At 45.9% G+C, this 17,118-nt stretch overlaps 1 protein-coding gene across 2 annotated transcripts in view; it reads right to left on the bottom strand.

Moving 5' to 3' along the window:
• The window catches only part of STK39 (serine/threonine kinase 39), a 362,307-nt gene that overhangs the window by 287,161 nt on the left and 58,028 nt on the right, over positions 1-17,118 (bottom strand). The window lies entirely within an intron of this gene.

Genomic DNA, 17,118 nt, shown 5'->3' with positions numbered 1-17,118 from the left:
AAGCGCTTTACAGAGAATATTTGAACATTCACATCAGCCCCTACAATCTATATCAGTGGTCTGGGAACTCGGTCCTCATTACCCCACGCAGTGCATGTTTTGCAGATCTCCTCACAGAATCACAAGTGAAATAATTAACTCCACCTGCGGACCTTATAAAATGTGTCTGTGAGTAATTAGTACACCTGTGCACCTGCTGGGTTACCAGCAAAACATGCACTGTATGGGGTAATGAGGACCGAGTTCCCTGACCACTGATCTATATTCCCTACCACATACACACAGACATTCTAGGATTCATTTTGTTGGAAGCCAATTAGCCTACCAGTATATTTTTAGATTGTGGGAGGAAACCCACCCAAATAAGAGGAGAATATACAAACTCCGCACAGTTAGAGACATGGTGGGAATCGAACCCATGACCTCAGTGCTGTAAGTCAGTAATGCTAACCATTACACCATCTGTACTGCCCATACAGGTGCCCCCTTGTATGGTATCACACCCTTATCATTGCATACCTTCCAACATTTGAGAGGCAGAAATCGGTACACAATTGAGGAAGGGGGCGTGGCCATGGGTAAAGTGGGCGTGGTCACACCCCCTTTCTGAATGTGTAATGGGCAGTTTCCCCACATTATTCTTGTGGCCCGAGACAGTGTGAAATAACATAGTGGCCTGGGGGGGGGGGGGGGGGGGGGGGGGCATATGGCAATGACCCTGCCCCTGGCCGAGCACCTGATGAAGCTGATGGGCTGCTGGCATATTAAATCAATATATTTAATACACTTATTTTTTAAATAATGTATTAAATACACTGATTTAATATGCCAGCAGCCCACTACTAAGCCACCATGTCACAAGAGCTGCAGACAAACGTCTGCAGCTCATGTGACATGGTGGCTTAGTAGTGCATACCCTCCAATGTTTCAGTCTCATAAAACGGTGATTGGGGAATGGGGGAGAAATGGTGCTGTGCTGGTGGCAGGGGTATGGGTAAAATCCGGAATCGGATAAGACACCGGAATGCCGGACTGGACATCAAACTCTGCTTTCCGGAGCTTGTAATATCCGGTCCGGGGGTGTCCTGTCCGGGGGTGCTCCATCTGATGAGGCTGCTCTCGCACCTGTCACCTGGGAGAGGAGAGGGGGGAGAATACAGCCTCACCGCATAGTCCGGGGGTGTAATAAAAACTGGAACGGTCCAGACCATACGGGGAGGCTGTAATCTCCCCTTCCCCATGTCCCTGGTGTGAGCAATCCGGACCAGACACTATAAGCTCCGGAATGCAGAGTTTGATGTCTGGTCCGGCGTTCCGGTGTCTTATCCGGGTCCGGTTTTTACTTAGTCCCTGGTGGCAGGCCTATAACAGGGGGTAGGACAGAGCACTGTATTGGCAGCAGTTGTGTGTCCCCCTCAGCATATGTGTGGCGGCAGGGGGGTGCCTTCTCCCCAGCAGCAAAAGATCCCAGGCATCAAATAGAGACTGTGTCTCTATATGATCCCACTGGCCGCCACCTGCTCCTACCTGGCACAGATAGGAGGTTGCACGCTGTGCTTCTGGCCAGGGTCTTCTGCTTCTCCAAGCTGCCGGATTCATTGTGCAAGGACTTGGCTCTGTGTTCTGACTGTCCGGCCGCTGAGCGCTCCCCTCACCTCCCAGGAGATGCTGCGCCAAGCGCATGCGCCGGCATCTCCAGGAGGCTTTACATTTATATTTGCTGACAGCCCGAGTGCGAGGGTCCACGGCTGCTGTGTGACGTCATGACGCGACGCACACAGTGCAGCCCGCAATGCACCCCTGGGAACGGGCGAACAACTGGTTTCTAATGGGCACAAATACATCTTCTATGTACCGCCAGGCTTCATTCGGTCATAAACGCCCGTCAAGCCAAAGAGGAGCCATCTGACCCTGAAAACCGGTACAATCGGTACACATTCTTTTAGCCGGTACAGACCGTTAAAAAACGGTACTGTACCGGCTAAATCGGTACAGTTGGAGGGTATGTCATTGCATGGCTGTAGTTGTTTATATAGGTAAGCACATGGATTAGTGTGCAAAGTTGAGGCTGACTGTGTATGTGGAAAATTGTGCTCCATCTGCCAGGAGGCTCTAGTGAGAATTGGGGCATCTTTAGGTGAATACAGGCTACAACAAAAATATACCGCTATAGAAGTATACATACAGTATAATTTCAGCTGATGTGAGGTTTCACAGAGCTTCCAGACTGGGTTACTCAGCTACTAATTTGCAGAGCCATGAGATCAGGTATATGCCACCCAGACACATAGGCGTGCGCACGGGGGGTGCCAGGGGTGCACAGGCACCTCCTAATGACATCCCCCCACACGATTGCAGCACGTCCTCGCAGACCCGATGAGAGCAGCTTACGCCCGCCCGCAGCCCACACAGCCGGCTCTCCCGCCCGCAGCCCTGCCAGCAAGCCAATTGACACTGACACTCCCCCCAGCACTGTCGGTGATTCACACATACTTTAATACCGCGGCATGCGCTGGGAGGAGGAGGGACAGTGTGGATCATGATGTGACCCGCCCCTCCTGCTCCAGCAGCGCTGCGTGATTTGACGCCGCAGGTGCGCCGCGGATTATGACAGGTCAGTGGTGCCGGTTCAGGGAGGGGTGCGCACGCACACCTATTGACACACTCATCAGATCTCCTGCTGCCTGCACCGCACCTGGGTGGTGTCCAGGCCCCAGCCGACTCGCCCAGCCCCAGGCTGCAGGGAGCAAGGCAGCCAGCAGCAGTTTAAAAGGGACAATCAGACAGTCAAAAGGAGACTGTCATTTATTATTTGGTTTTCAACTGGGTCTAATGTCACTTTGCCCAGCTGGGGGCCAGCTCCAGCAGGCCTGGCAGGCCTGCCCAGCTCAGGCCATCTTTGCCCCGGCCTGGCTGGACATCGAGCGCGGAGGAGCCACTGCCACCCGCGCAGAACACCGTGCAGCACAACTACCACAGACTGAGAAAGTGCATGCATCTTGCATGAAATCCGTAGCAACGACCATGTAGGTAAGAAGCACTTCTGTGGCATAATATGAAATTGATTAGCACTCAATAAGATGCAAATTCATTCGCAACTCACCATCAAATCATTTCCCCAGTGTATGCGGTCTGTGCATAGCCCATGATAGATAGAAGCAGTCGGATCTGGTCCGAAGCGGACGTCACACGAATTCACCTTGAACGCCTGGGCAAGCTTTCATTTTCCCTGTCACTCCTAGAAAATGTCTGCTTACCATCCCAAACCCCGGCTTCCTATAAATCAACTTTCACATGGGCAGCGATCAGAAAAGTATCAGGATTTTATCGCAGGATGGCCTCCTGCATGCGTTCTATGGTCCGTAGACATTCTCAGTCTATCGATAATCGCCCACCCTGCGATATCGCAGCTGTGTGATCAGGGCAGAATAACCCCCAATGTTGGTCAATATATCCAGACACCACTGTTAATAAATAAATAATAATAAATAAATGGATAGATTATAGATGGGGCAAGGCAGAAGAGTGAAGTAACGTCTTTACAGTTGTCACCAGAGGCAGAACTCTGGGAGGCAATAGAGTCGTCTGCTGCCGGGCTCCTGCTCCCAAGGGGGCACCTTTCCTCCCCCTGGAAGTTTAAATCAGTTATTTAAAAGCCAACAATATTGATTCTGTGGATGAGTTCTGAAATATATATGTGTTCTCTATCTATCTATCTATCTGAACAGAAATATATATTCTATATAAGGTTTGATTGTATATGTGTGTGTGTTGAGGGGGGGGGGGGGGGGGCACCAATATATATCTTGCCTCCGGGCAACTGGAACGAACTTACGCCACTGGTTTGTCACATAGGCATTCGTACCTCTGAACAAATTGTTGCACACTTAGAAGCGTGCGGTATGTGTGTGTAGTTTGGGGGGGTATTTCAAATGCCGGTAGAGTATAACAATAACAATAGCATGCTGGGAAATATTACCGCATATTGCCTAAGGATGGTCCACAATATCATACAGAAGTGCAGCAGATAAAGTAAAAGGATGCTGATTGTAATCTGTCCTATCTTCTATATTAATGCTTAATATAAATGAACTACTGATTATGACCTGAAATCTCTTCCAGTTCTAAAGCCGGTTGCCACTGTGGTATTTATCGCACACATGAATCCAAGATTTTGGATGCCGTTCAAGGTTTTATTATGGTCCTTCAAATGAGTCTCCAAATCAAGGTCCACTATGTGTCTACATCCAGTGTTTGTTTTGGCAGCCCAATCAATGCTGTGACAGAACAAGGGACGTCTCTTGGCAGGCGCTCAAGTTCTTATTTCCCATCATATTAAACTGCAGAGGTTGGAAATTCTCACTGCAAAGAGATCTAAATACACACGTACTTATGGTCTTGCCTCACAAGTAAATGAAACAGTCATGAAATTAAAAATTAGATTGCTTTAATTCAAATTAAGAACATTTTTAGTTAGTCTAAATTAGTTTAGAAAATGAAAAAAAAAAGATATATATTATATATATATATATATATATATATATATCTCCTATATATTTGGCTACATCTGTCACTCAAAGTGGGTGTCTGTGTCTATAACGCTCTGTTCCTGGACTTTCCTCTTAATGTGTGATTGCCTTCATCTGTGCTGAACACCTTTCTGATAAATTAACCTGTTTAAAACAGGTGATGGCAATCATACATTAAGGGGAAGTCTAGAAACAGAGCATTGTGTCCCTCCTGGAGGTATGTGACAGAGAACCAGCCCAGTGAGCCCACAGACAGTGCCAGACACCCACTGCCTTCCCATGTTGCCCAGCACTACTACTCCACAGCCACCAGGTGAGCGCCCCCCTCCCGCGATTTGCGGCAAACCTCCCCCCCCGCGCGCCCCCCCCCCCCTCCCGCGATTCGCGGCAAAAACACCCGCTCCCCCGCTACCCCCCCTACCGCGATTCGCAGCAAAAACACCCCCGCGACCCCCCCTCCCGCGATTCGCTGCAAAAAGAACCCCCCCCGCAACCCCTCCCGCAATTCGCGGCATAACCACCACCCCGCGACCCCCCCTCCCGCGAATCGCAGAAAAAACACCCCCCCCCCGCGACCTCCCTCCCGCGATTCGCGGCAAAAAGAACCCCCCCCGCGACCCCCCCTTGCACGATTCGCGGCACCCCCCCCCCGCAATTCGCAGCAGCCCCAGAATTAAATTGCACATGGAAAACACTGACATGGCTATGGTCGACAATGAAAAAGGTTGACATGAGTTTTTGAAGATTTATTTTTAATTTTTTTAATTTTTTCATATTCATTGTCATGTGTCGACATGGACACCAATGAAGTGGCACACTTATGTCAACATTTACATGTGTTGACCTTTCTGTGTTGATTTTTTCTTGTGGCGATTCGCGTCACACCCCCCCCGCAACCCCCCCTCCCGCGATTCGCGGCACCCCCCGTGACCCCCCACCTCCCGCAATTCGCGGCAACCCCCCACCGGAACCCCTGTGAACCCCGCCCTCCCGCGATTCGCGGCACCCACCCCCGCGACCCCCCCTCCCGCAATTCACGGCACCCCCCCGTGATTCGCGGCAGCTCCAGAATTAAATTGCACATGGAAAACACTGACATGGCTATGGTCGACAATGAAAAAGGTTGACATGAGTTTTTGAAGTTTTTTTTGTCATTTTTAGAATATTTTCATATTCATTCTCATGTGTCGACATGGACACCAATGAAGTGCCACACTTATGTCAACATTTACATGTGTTGACCTTTCTGTGTTGATTTTTTCTTGTGGCGATTTGCGTCACACCCCCCCCACCCCCCCCCCCCCACAACCCCCACTCCCGCGATTCACGGCACACACACACACACACCTCCCCCGCGATTCTCGGCACCCCACCCCGTGACCCCCCCTCCCGTGATTCACGGCACACCCCCGCGACCCCCCCTCCCATGATTCGCCGCAACCCCCGCCCCGTAACCCCCCCTCCCGCGATTCGCGGCACCCACCCCCGCGACCCCCCCTCCCGCAATTCGCGGCACCCCCCCCCCGCGATTCGCGGCAGCTCCAGAATTAAATTGCACATGGAAAACACTGACATGGCTATGGTCGACAATGAAAAAGGTTGACATGAGTTTTTGAAGTTTTTTTTTTAATTTTTTGAATGTTTTCATATTCATTCTCATGTGTCGACATGGACACCAATGAAGTGCCACACTTATGTCAACATTTACATGTGTTGACCTTTCTGTGTTGATTTTTTCTTGTGGCGATTCGCGTCACACCCCCCCCCCCCCTCAACCCCCACTCCCGCGATTCACGGCACACACACACCCCCCCGCGATTCTCGGCACCCCACCCCGTGACCCCCCCTCCCGTGATTCACGGCACACCCCCCGCGACCCCCCCTACCATGATTCGCCGCAACCCCCGCCCCCGTAACCCCCCTCCCGCGATTTGCGGCAACCCACCCCGCGACCCCCCTCCCGCAATTCTCTGCAATCCCTCCCCTCCCGCGATTCGCAGCATCCACCCCCCCCCACAACCCCCCCTCCTGCAATTCGCGGCACCCCCCGCGACCCCCCCTCCTGCAATTCGCGGCACCCTCCGCGACCCCCCTCCCGCGATTCGCGGACACCTAAGTTGCAATACAGGGCATCTTTCATACAATTCTAACCATATTTCTCATATACAAACGTTCACAAATTAAGGGGGCGCAGCCCCTTACGACGGTGTGAAGAGCGCCCGTAGGGCGCGATGAATCACCTAGTATATATATATATATATATTTTTTTTTTTTTTTTTATTATTTATTACATTTCATAAAAGTTTGCTTCAAATTATTTTTTTTTTTACTATTATACAGTTTGAGTATCCCTTATCCAAAATGCTCGGGAAGAAGAAGAATTTTTGATAACAGTTTATTTTATTTGTGCATAAAACAAGGTTTCAAAACATGAAACAAAGTTTCAGATACTGAATTTAAATGCCAAGCAATCATTTTCTTGCACATATTTAATGCCACTTACATGCACTACTGAGGACTTATCCTCAGCACTACTGAGGACTTATCATGTCCTCAGTAGTGCTGTTACAGATTTCCTCAGTAGTGCCAGTTACATACAGTATTATGTCCTAAGTAGTGCTGTTACAGATGTCCCCAGTAGTGCCAGTTACATATCATATCCTCAGTAGTGCTTTTAGCCCAAAAAAAATAGAACGCCTATTGGTGAGACCAGACGGGGAAACACACGGACAGTAACCAGGACTGAACGAGTGCCCCCTCCATTACATCTTCTGGAACTTTACCTTGGAACTCTGGCTTCCCCTGGATACCATAATGTTATGGTGATATGCTTTTTAACTTCTTTTAAATTGTGAGTGCATTTCTTGAATAAATATATGTGTTGTTTAAAAAACGTTATTGCACTATCTGTTTTTGCATCTTGGAGTTATTTGCAGTGGGATCAGGAAAGATTCCAGGAGTCTGAATTCCATATGGATGGAATGATATGCCCATTTAAAACGAAGGCACATGTGAGTGTGAATTTGACAGAATAAAAATACCATTGGATACAGACAATATTGCACTATTTTCTGTTTCTCAAAAATTCTTTCAGGATAAGGACAAAAAGAAACAAAAAGAAATTTGAAATCCCTAGGAGGAAAGTGCTCTTATTATTCTCGCACTGTGTGATTAACTGTTGGGTGGCGCTTAATTTTAGAACACATTGTAAAAATACTTGTGAATGAAGTGACATTTGTTAATCCCCCTGACCAATAGAGCAAGTGCTTCTTATGATGAGTCCAATGATGTCACTGTTCTTTTTAAGTATGGCTGACTTATGTTCATCTATATATTATTCAAGAGATACATTTTGTAAACATGGCCAAGTAGGCGCCACATAGTGATGTCCCAATTCCAAAAGTTGTGGTTTATTTGTGGTGCACAGAAATGCGACAAAAAAGGTTCTCCTCTGAATACAACTGTACACACAGAAGATCTGTCATATCCAGGGGTAATATCTAACGTGACCCAATAATATAACTCTATAGTTGAAAAGCCCAGGAGGGCCTCATACAAACCAATAAAATCCAGCCATGTGGTGAAGGAATACCTCTTTAAATTATTTTTCACTATAAAACGGTGTCTTAAATATAACTTAACCTCACTTCCATACCTCCCAACGTGACCCTCTCCAGGAGGGACACAATGTTCTGTTCCTGTGCTTCCCTCTTAATTTAGGATTGCCATCACCTGTTTAAAACATGTTCATTGATGAGGAAGATTTTTCAACACAGGTGATGGTAATAATATATTAAGAGGAAGTCCAGGAACAGAGCATTGTGTCCCTCCTGGAGAGGGTCATGTGGGAGGTATGCACTTCCCGACTTATAAGAGTAACGGGGCCTATACACTGCTGAGCAATCTGAGCAATGGAGATTGCTCGGATCGCTCAGCAAGGTGGCTCAGCACACAGCGTTACACAGCGATGCGTCAGCACTGTGTGCTGAGCGATCTGTCAGGACCAGTGTTCTTCAGGGAAAACACTGGCCCTGACCATCCATTAATTAGATTTATTCAGCATGGTGGATATTAATCGCCTGGCAATAGTGACACGCGGGGCCGCGCATAGCTACTACACACAGAGCAATGTAGGGGCATTTTCTAAGCGATCTGGTGAGATCGCTTAGAAAATGCACAAAAATCACCCTGTGTGTAGATCACATAACATACTTTATTGATTAGATTTCCTTGTCTTATAATGTATCTCACTGCAACCTCTATATGTTATTTTAACTGTTACTACTGTATCTATGAAAGTGATTTATCATTGATTACAAGCAAAATGCATTTTTCTAATGGGCCGATATTAGATTAGAACTTTTTTTTACATTTTAATGTAATTAATTTACTGGCTCAGTAAGTAAGCATGATGATGATGATGATTTGCGTTAGTTAATGTCTGATTCACCAGCTTTACGGGTAACAGAATGTTAGTCTGTTACATACTGCTCTGTAGAACCTTTGTTTATACATTTTATATTATGAGCGTAAGAAAACAGTCTTTTTTTTGTATAAACATCTAGTCACACATGTTTGCACATCGGATAAACATTCACACACTCCCCCGTCATCTGGTACTGAACAGGAATTGGGATTACTGACAGGATTGGTTGTAGCAGATTATTGAGGTGCTTAAACTCATTCCCAAATTCAATCAGTTGTGAGCAATTTCCAAGATTAAACATCTTGTATAATTCACTACACAACATGCGTCATTAATTGGCTATTAATATTTATCTGTGCCACTGAACCTAAGAAAGTTGCAGGACTGAAGCTTGTTAAAATACTAATTTACACAAATCATTTGTGTCCTAGTCTGAGGTAAATTTACTATGATCCGAAATGGTGTTTTTGACCATGAAATGCATCTCTGTGATTTACGAAGCAAGAAGACGGCCGAGTTTGCTGAAATATGATTGAAAAATATAGAACACACATGTACGAATTAGAGATGAGCGGGTCCGGATCCCCGAGATCCGACAGATCCGAATATCGGGGATCCGGGCCAGATCCGAGCCGGCTCGGGAGTTCCCGCCTGAATTCCGGACCAATAACGAGGCCGAACGTCATCATCGCGCTGTCGGATTCTCGCGGGAGCGGGATCTTATAAAAGACGCACGCGCGCCCCGCCATCTTCACTCCAATCTTGGAGAGGGAAGAGGGTGGTTGGGAAGCTCCGTGTGCTCCGTGCTGTGCTCTGTGCCATGTGCTCCGTGACCTGACCTGTGCCCTCACTGCCCTGTGCTGTGCTCCGTGCTGTGCTGTGCTCCGTGACCTGCCCTGTGCCCTCACTGCCCTGTGCTGTGCTCCGTGACCTGCCCTGTGCCCTCACTGCCCTGTGCTGTGCTCCGTGACCTGCCCTGTGCCCTCACTGCCCTGTGCTGTGCTCCGTGCCCTGCCCTGTGCCCTTACTGCCCTGTGCTGTGCTCCGTGACCTGCCCTGTGCCCTCACTGCCCTGTGTTGTAGACTTGAGAGTCAGTGACTGTTTATAGGCCTGAGCCCTGTAGTGTGATTTAACTAACTAGGTGCTGCAGTGCTCTTACGCAGGGGCTGCAGTGTCCACTGTCCAGGGGCTGTCCTGTGGCCCGTGCCCTGTTGTGATTTATTTAGCCCTAAGCCCTGTGTTGTGATTTATTTAGCCCTGAACCCTGTGTTTTTTGGGATTTAACTAACTCAGTGCTGCAGTGCTCACAAGCAGGGGCTGCAGTGCTGCTGAGTAGTACACTGTGTACAGGGGCTGCAGTAATACAAGGGGCTGTGTCCAGTGTGACGGCCTATATCTTATCCATTGTCCAGTGTCACGAGTCACTCACGACATATATCCTGTGTCCTGTCCTGTGTGACGCCTGACGACATATCCTGTGTCCAGTGTGACGACATATATCCTGAGTCCAGTGTGACGACATCTATCCAGTGTCCAGTTTGACGACAATATATCCTGTGTCCAGTGTCACAAGTAACAACATATATCCTGTGTCCAGTGTGACATGTAATGTGTGCCGGCATATATCCTGTGTCCAGTGTGACATATATCCATTGTCCAGTGTGACAACATATATCCAGTGTCCAGTGTGACGACATATATCCAGTGTCCAGTGTGACGACATATATCCTGTGTCCACTGTTACGGCATATATCCTGTGTCCAGCGTGACATATATCCATTGTCCAGTGTGACGACATATATCCAGTGTCCAGTGTGACGACATATATCCTGTGTCAAGTGTGACGACATATATCCTGTGTCCAGTGTGACGACATATATCCAGTGGCCAGTGTGACATCTAACCATTGTGTGACGGCATATATCCAGTGTCCAGCGTGACATATATCCATTGTCCAGTGTACAGGAGCTGTGTCCAGGGGCGGTGTCCAGAGGCTGTGTCCAGTGTGACGGCTGTGTCCATTGTCCAGGGGCTGTGTCCAGTGTGACGGCTGTGTCCAGTGTACAGGAGCTGTGTCCAGTGTGACGGCTGTGTCCAGTGTACAGGAGCTGTGTCCAGAGGCTTTGTCCATTGTCCAGGGGCTGTGTCCAGGGTGACAGGCTGTGTCCAGTGTCCAGGGGCAGTGTCCAGGGGCTGTGTCCAGGGGCAGTGTCCAGTGTCCAAGGGGCTGTGTCCAGTGTGACAGGCTGTGTCCAGTGTAAAGTAAGAAAAAGAAATAAAAGTAATAAATAAAATAAAAACACATTTTTGGAGGATGATGGAGGAGGAAATAGTGGGAGTGCTGAAGCTGCTACCACCAGTCATGACAAGGTCGATACCTCTTTGTATTTGCTGTTTATAGCATTTCACTTTTTTTTAGATAGTTTATTAAACTGCCACCCTGTCTGCCCCTGCAGTGCTGCTCTGCCAGGTTGGAAGTGTAAGGTCCACATGTATGTGATGCCGACTGCTGTCGCTTAGCTTAGTCATCCAGCTACCTCGGTATACCCTTTTGGCCCAACTACAGTAAATGAAAACAATTTTGTAAGCTGTGAAGTGATCAAAATTGACGAGAAATTAGTGGAAACTAATGTTATTGAGGTTAATAATACTTTAGGGGCAAAAACAGGCCCAAATTCTGTTATTTTAGCCATTTTTAGCATTTTTTTCATAAAAATCGAGATCCAAAACCAAAACCAAAACCAAAACCCACAAGGGTGGTTTTGCCAAAACCAATCCAGATCCAAAACACGAAGAAAGATCCAGATCCAAAACCAAAACCCGAAAAAGTGGCCGCCGCACATCTCTAGTACGAATGAATGCACTTGACAGGACTTTCCAGCAGGGGTGAGCACCGGGCCATTTTTCGGGTTGTGTGCTTTTGTTTTGGATCTGGATCTCCTTTGTGTTTTGGATCTGTATTGGTTTTGTCAAAACCACCCTTGCTGGTTTAGGTTCTGGATATTTTTTTTTTTCAAAAACATCATAAAAACAGTAAAGACAAAACAGAATTTGATGGTGTTTTTGTCCTGACAGTATTAGTAACCTCAATATCAATAATTTCCCACTCGTTTCTAGTATATTTTGACCACCTCACAGCTCGCAATATTATTTTTATTCAGTTTTGGCCAAAAGGACACAGCTGGATAACTAAGCTAAGCGATAGAAGTGGGTGGTACAAACATGGCACGTCTAGGAGTGGCACTGCAGTGGCAGACAGGATATCAGTTTTAAAAGCTATGCCAAAAAAATGCTAAAAAGAACAATATGCAAAGAAAAGAGGTGCAAGATGGAGTTGTCTGGGTAATCCCACCCACCTTTATATTGTATTTATTAAACATGCACAGTTTAACAAACCAATAATTTCAGCGACAGGGTCTGCCACTCTTGCGGCTGAAATGATTGCTTGGTTTGGGCCCCCACAAAACAAGCTGCCAATGATCTCTCCCTGCACAAACTGGCTCTACAGAGGCAAGATGTCGTCCTCATCCTCCGATTACTCACCCCCATCAGTTTGTACATATTTTCTTCTCACACTCTACACTCTAGATGGTATTTGGTAACGGGACATAGCACCTGAATTAACTGTTTAAAACTCACTGCATTAATGGCGGATACTGCATGGGGTCCCTGCGGCCATAACTATCCTCCAACTAGTCAGCTCTGGCTGGGGTTCCCTGGGGAGTCGGTACCCCATAATATTGTGTCCCCCCCTCCAGGACAACCAAGAGCTAGGTTTGAAGCCCACAACCCCCACAATCTCAGAGACCAATATAAACGTGTCTCCAGGCTGTGGAATTACTTCCTTAGCTAGTGGGGCCCAGTGCTTGTTTTAAAATACGGGTGGACACCTATGTCCATTTTCCCCCATATATTTGGAAACAGTACAGGTTTCCAGAACCCAGAGATGGCTCTGTAAATACAAGGGAACGCTACACAATTTTTCCCCTGTATTTTTAGACCAAAGACTGGCCCAAATAGCCTGGGGCTGGTTATACTTAGGAGGGGGGAGCCCACTCAATTTGTTATTTTACTATTAGAACCGTTCTTTAACTTTTACACAAAGAAGCATTGCACAGAAGTGACTGATGTTCGGTAGTGTTTGGCTGCTGGCAATTCTGGTGGCCATATATGAATACAGCAAGTACACTATAGGAAAAAACAAATCCAGCAAACATGGAAGCTTAGAAAAATAGTAGAATTCAAAATACAACAGTGTACGTTCGTGACCAGCTGAGTTTAAACTCGGCTGAAACCGGAATCATAGTAAATTTACCTGTAAATCTTCTCCCATATAAGCAAAACAGTCCACAAATCACGATGCCAAAACAATTCAATATAACGCAGTGCTCTATATTGCCACCTGCTGTTGCGATAAGTAGATGCACAGCCAACTGGCAAGTTAATAGTTACTGATTTCCGTGCAGATAAAGTATTACTTGTTAAACACTAATGTTCACTGAGACAAACTCAGAAATACCAGATTAACACAAATAAAATGCTTAGTGGGTGGAATTTTGTAGCAGCTAATCTCTCATTTGATTACCTCCTACATCACATTAATACATTGCCCTTTGGCTATATTATTTCAAGAAAATCATTTCCATGAGCTGATATAAATGAAAAGAAACTTGTTGACCTGTAATCAACCATACAGGACTAGACATGCCTATCTGAAATGAATTGGGAATAATAAATAATGAATCTCCCCCAGTATTACTTCCTTTGCATTCTGCAACCACCTGTGGTGTCTCCAGCTGTGTAATTGAATCAGGGCTAAGGGACGTGGCTTTTTAAACCTACAGTATAAAGTGCATTATTACTAATTTAACCACTTTTAGCTAAGGGATGCTAAGTACTCTAAACGTTATTGCAGATAAGACATATTTTTATTGAAATTCAAATAAAATTGATAGACATCAAAAAGTTCAGATTTTTTTCCATTGTGGCAGAAGTTCTCTCGGAACACTACATACAGCAAAAGCTAAATCCTTAATTACGTGACATGTCAGGCAATAATATCAAATATATCACTTTCAAAAGATAGTGCTACCATACTGCACAGTTCTGGACTGGAAGTATTTAACCATACACCTAATTAGCCTACAAGCACATAATGGTATGAAACTGGATCACATGGAACCACCCGGTGGAATTTAATCCATAGCTCCTGTGCTGTGATGCAGCAGTGCTCAGGGCAGTTTTAACACCATTGTATTTCCTGGGCAAAGTAATGCAATGAGACAATTCACACCCAATCTTGGGAATTTCAATTCTTCCTGTGGTCTTTCACCAACTCTGCAGATGCTTCCATACAAGTGACTGGCTGTCAGCACTGTGATTGGTGGATAGCTCTAGACCATGGGTCTTCGAACTGTGGCCCTCCAGATGTTGTGAAACTACAAATCCCAGCATGCCTTGCCACAGTTTTAACACTCCCTTATAGCAAAACGGTGGCAAGGCATGCTGGGATTTGTAGTTTCACAACATCTGGAGGGCCGCAGTTTGAAGACCCATGCTCTAGACATCCACCTATCAGCGTGCTGACAGCCATTCATTCTCTGGCTGCAGGCTGGAGGCACATGGAGAATGCTGAGCAGAGCAGCAGTGGTCATTTCCTCCCCCAAACTGACCACAACCCCCCACCCGCAGGACATTGCGACCTGCAGTACACTGTGACCCGTGGATGGAACAGCAGGAAAATGTCCAATTAGCGAGACTGTCCCACTGTAATCAGGACAGATGGGAGGTATGCAGTAAAAATATACATTAAGATGGCACCATATACCCTGGATTGGAGAAAGACATAACAAAAGGAAAGAAAGACCAAACATCCATATTTTTATTTTATTTTATTTATTTTTCACTTCATTCTCCTCTCTTTCCCTTCTTTCCTAGTCCAGCATTCTATTCCTCATTTCCCTTTCCCTCCTTTTTTCTTCACACCTAAAAGTCAAATCACTAAGGAAGCGCACCATTTTTGTTATACCCTCCATTATGTTCAGTCTCTTCTAAATCTCAAGGGTGAGATTTCTTTATAACAAAATATACATATAATATGGGCCCATACTAGCGCTTTCTCATATATTCTCCCACTTGCTCATTTTTTTAAGTCAATCACATTGTGTATGTGTATATGTAAAATATATATATAGAAAAAAGGAAGAACTATGTATGTATATATATATATTTGCATAATTATTGAGAAATATGTAGATGGAATTGCATTTATATTAGATATGTAGAATTATTTACCAAAAAAGATGGCCGCGGCCCCCTGGTAGACACAAACGAGGCTTGGAATACATATAATAAAATGGCCGCCGCTGTCTCTATTAAATAGCAGCAGAGCCAAAGCGAGGCTTGGAATACAAACCAGGAAGTGCGGGGGCGCAAGACGCGCGAACCGGCACACTATAAAAAACGCCACCTGTACATTTGACAGCTCAAACTGAGGAAGCCGCCGATAAGCACACAAGGCGGAGAAACGCGTTTTTGAGCTCAAACAGACACTATTCCTTTCAGGCAACACCAGCCAGGTATACCTCACAGTGGACAGCATTTCATCCAGTTACATCACTGGTAAAGGAGGAGGAAAACGTGCCACCCACAGAATTTCACCTGCATGAGGGGGCTCATCCACCTGTAATCACTGTCGAAGGACTGGTAACTATAAATTGATTACAAAATGCCATTAAGGAACTAACATTATGCCATATCATTTCCAAGCCTGCTAAAATTGCCTCAAACTTAAAACAGCCAGCATTTTATGTTATATGTTGTATGTTGTTTTGTTGTGTATGTGGTTTTTTATTCTCTATTGTCAGGGTGAAGTGCACTTCATTCATATATTTACATGTTTACTTTTTTAAATAAATATACCAAAGTATTTTACTATAATCTGCATTTAATGTTGGATTATTCAGGCTAGACTGCGCTTCTTAAAGTGACAGCGTCCCATTTTGGGACGAGGTCACTTCACATATATATTTTTCCCAGTATCTTGAAGAGGCCACACATCCTCTTTTAAAAGCGGCAGCAGTCGCACCTGTCATTTTAATTATTGTAAATTGTGATCCATATCACCAAGTACAGTACTTCCAGCGCTCTTAAGTGCCCCTAGGGACACTCCACCCCTTCTTTACAACAAAAAGAGCAGCATCCTTGGAGCGCACGAGTCAATTAAAAAACACCTTATACATATGATCAGATATAAGTTGATATGTGCGTTGCAGTAATCCCCCCCCCCCTGCACTAAATGGTCAGCACTGCAGCCACAGCTTTTTCCCGATACAAGTTCCTTTGCGTTCCATATACAGACTCAGTCACACACAATATTCAAATATGTAAAATGTCATGAATTGATTTGCCCTACACTCTACAGACCATGGGGGACATGTAATAAGACGCATAAATCGCATCCAGATGTTTTGTCATTGAAAAAATAAAATCGCACCCTTAACATGACCAAAAATAGCAAGAAACATAGACCTGTTTCTGGAAGGCGAGCGTGACAGAACCATGCAAAGATCAGTGAGATACAAAATATCCCCCCCTCCCCCCCCCCCCAGCATAACCAGCCCCCAGGATCTTTGAGCTGGTCCTGGGTTTAGAAATACAGGGGGAAATAAGAGTATTGGTGTCCCCCCAAATTTACGAAACCAGCACGGAGCTGGTTATGCTGGGGGGGGGGGGGGGGGGTTTGTTATGCTTGGGTTGTTTTGTTGTTTGAACTCTTCCCAAAAAAGTGCACATTCCTGTTCCTTAAAAACCGCATCATGTCGAAAAAATGCGCATATTCCCATTATTAAGAATAAATCGCAAACTATTTCTCGCATCCTATTACAGTGCATGCGCAAGTTTCAGACAAAAATCGAGCCCTACATTGGGCCCCATATTTCCATTATCTAGGACAGGCATGTCCAAACTATGGCCCTCCAGCTGTTGTGAAACTACAAGTCCCATCATGCCTTGCCACAGTTGTGCTATTAGGGATTGCTAAAACTATGGCAAGGCATGCTGGGATGTGTAGTTTCACAACAGCTGGAGGGCCATAGTTTGGACATGCCTGATCTAGGAGGATACAAATAGACTGCAATACAAAGACAAATACATCACAATGC

The sequence above is a fragment of the Crinia signifera genome, chromosome 7 (assembly GCF_055691185.1).
Source record: "Crinia signifera chromosome 7, ASM5569118v1, whole genome shotgun sequence".
Lineage (NCBI taxonomy): Eukaryota > Metazoa > Chordata > Amphibia > Anura > Myobatrachidae > Crinia > Crinia signifera.
This window is presented reverse-complemented; position numbering and strand designations above follow the sequence as displayed.